The sequence below is a fragment of the Tachyglossus aculeatus genome, chromosome X1 (assembly GCF_015852505.1).
Source record: "Tachyglossus aculeatus isolate mTacAcu1 chromosome X1, mTacAcu1.pri, whole genome shotgun sequence".
Taxonomy (NCBI): domain Eukaryota; kingdom Metazoa; phylum Chordata; class Mammalia; order Monotremata; family Tachyglossidae; genus Tachyglossus; species Tachyglossus aculeatus.
The window spans coordinates 7,516,966-7,519,641 of NC_052101.1; the positions used below are offsets into that span (position 1 = coordinate 7,516,966).

The 2,676-nt window shown below is 41.8% G+C and overlaps 1 non-coding gene across 1 annotated transcript; it reads left to right on the forward strand.

The window, feature by feature from the left end:
• Nucleotides 1-2,241: 2,241 nt before the first annotated feature.
• Nucleotides 2,242-2,379, forward strand: LOC119920146. The gene has a single exon (XR_005447911.1). It is a non-coding gene; the product is annotated as a small nucleolar RNA SNORA7 (small nucleolar RNA).
• The last annotated feature ends 297 nt before the right edge of the window (nucleotides 2,380-2,676 follow it).

Below are 2,676 nucleotides of genomic sequence, written 5' to 3' on the forward strand. Positions count from 1 at the left end.
GCAATTATCCAGAGAAGAACTCAGGCAAGCAACACCTGACAGTATCAGTCCATATAGTTGTAGACACTTTGCTATAGTATGAAATGAAATGTCAAAAATGGATAGCATTCTTTCATCAAAAGCCAGGGACAGGTGGAACAAGCTAATAGATTAAATTAGATTAAAATAATACATTTTAAATTAATTAGATTAAAATAATGCATTTTAAATTCCAAAGTCCAAGTGCCTCTTTCTCCATTTTGTTGTGCCTCAACATAGACACCTCTCTCGTCTTGCAGTTTTCCATGGTCCAGGATACTTTCAGTTAACTTTCCCACTAGTACCCACCATTTACAAGCAGCATGGCCTAGTGGAAAGAAGATTGAATCTGGAAGTCAGAGGACGTGGGTTCTAATCCTGGTTTTGCCACATGTCTGCTTTGGGCCAGTCACTTTACTTCTCTGTGCCTCAGTTATCTCATCTGAAAAGTGGGGATTAAGAATGTGAACCCCATGTGGGACAGGGACTATATCCAACCCGATTATCTTGTATCTACCCCAGTGCTTAGAACGGTGCTTAACCCATAAAAAGCACTTAACAAATGCCGCAATAATTATTATTTCTTATTTCAAGTTAGTTCGGATTTTGTTCTGTGAATCTCTCACTTTTCCTGACAATTTCTCTGCAAGTAATTTCTGGGGTGAAAACATCTGAGTAAGCTGGGAATGAAAGAAGCCAAATGCTAGACCCCCAGCATAGTTTTGAAATAGCCACATCCAGTCAGGAGATTTTGCAATTTGGAGAATTCGGCATCACTGGGCAATGCATCCAATTGACTCCCTTTTTCTGATCCCCTCTTATCAAGGCTAAAGAGTCCAGTATGATTTACATGTCTACTAAAAATTATTTCCCAATTTCAAAAATAGCAACTGCTGAAAGTTTCTTGAGATGCTTGAGTTTCATCACAGGCAGTCTCCTCTCCAGATATGCTTTGCAGTGACTCCTTATTTCTTCAACTCACAGATAACACCGAGATGCACTGCTTTAGGGTGATTTCCCTTCTACCCAAAATAACTCTAAATTCTAACTCATGACTGCTGATTCACACACTTGAGAAAGAAAATCCTTGCGTTCACACAAATCTTCAAGTTCCATCCTTCCTGTGTTCTTAAGCAGGTTTTCTCAGAATTAGAAGGTCAACAGTTCTGTGGCTCAATTTCTGATGGAAAACTGGTACAGGTAATTACTTGTCTGTTATTTGACTCACAATTTTTAAAGTCATAAATGTCATCCATGCAAAATCATAGCAATAGTGCCCTTCCAATTAACTCTAGCTCTTTGTCATTTTATCCCAAAGTCAGCCATTGAATGTCTAGCCCTATAATAATAATAACAATAATGGCATTTATTAAGCACTTACTATGTACAAAGCACTGTTCTAAGCACTGGGGAGGTTACAAGGTGATCAGGTTGTCCCACGGGGGGCTCACAGTCTTCATCCCCATTTTACAGATGAGGTAACTGAGGCCCAGAGAAGTCAAGTGACTTGCCCAAAGTCACACAGCTGACAAGTGGCGGAGCCGGGATTTGAACCCATGACCCCCGACTCCAAAGCCCGGGCTGTTTTCCACTGAGCCATGCTGCTTCTCCAATAAGTTCTAGGTGTTAAGTATATAGATTCTGAAGCACAAAAAGATTATTTTTTTTTACAACTCCAGTTGAATAGAGCGTAGAGATGGCTGCCTAAGAACAAAAGAAATTCCATTACTGGGCGACCCAGGGGCTGTGTCTAGTATTAATTAATTAATAATGGCATTTGGTAAGTGCTTACTATGTGCAAAGCACTGTTCTAAGCTCTGGGGAGGATACAAGGTGATCAGGTTGTCCCACTTGGAGCTCACTGTTTCAATCCTTATTTTACAGATGAGGGAACTGAGGCACAGAGAAGTGAAGTGACTTGCCCAAAGTCACACAATTGACAAGCAGCAGAGCCGGGATTTGAACCCATGACCTCTGACTCCCAAGCCCGGGCTCTTTCCACTGAGCCACGCTGCTTTTCTTAATATGATATAATTGCATATGTACCCCAGCTCTTAGTGCAGTGCATGACACCTAGTACGTAGTTAACAAATACCACTATTATTACAATTAAGTACTATGAGTATTGCATTTTGGCTGAAACCTGGGAGGGCACTGTGGCAGGAAACTTATAATAATAATAATAATAATAATAATAATTGTTAAGTGCTTACTATGTGTCAAGCCCTCTCAGGGTCACACTTGGAGAGTTTCCAGTCCTCTGCCAATCATGACTACAGAAGGAAGAGTCAAGCAGAGGCCTGTCCATTCCATTCCTAGCTTGGTCAGTGGCTAGCGAGTGGCAAGCAATCTGCTACAAGTCAAAACTCCCCTGTGCTGGGAAGCAGCAGCATGGGAGAGAGTTGAGGTCGGAGACTCGTTGACTGCATGAAAGGAGGCAATGGCAAACCATTTTCAGATTTTTACCAAGAAAACTCTGGATCCACTACCAGAACGATTGCAGATGGAAGTAGGGCACTCTGGGAGAGATGTGTCTACGGCATCACTATGGGTCGACTCGACAGCATAAGACAACAACATGTGTCAAGCACTGTTCTAAGCACTGTTCTGGGTAAGATATAAGGTAATCAGGTTGGACACAGTCCCTGTCCCACATGG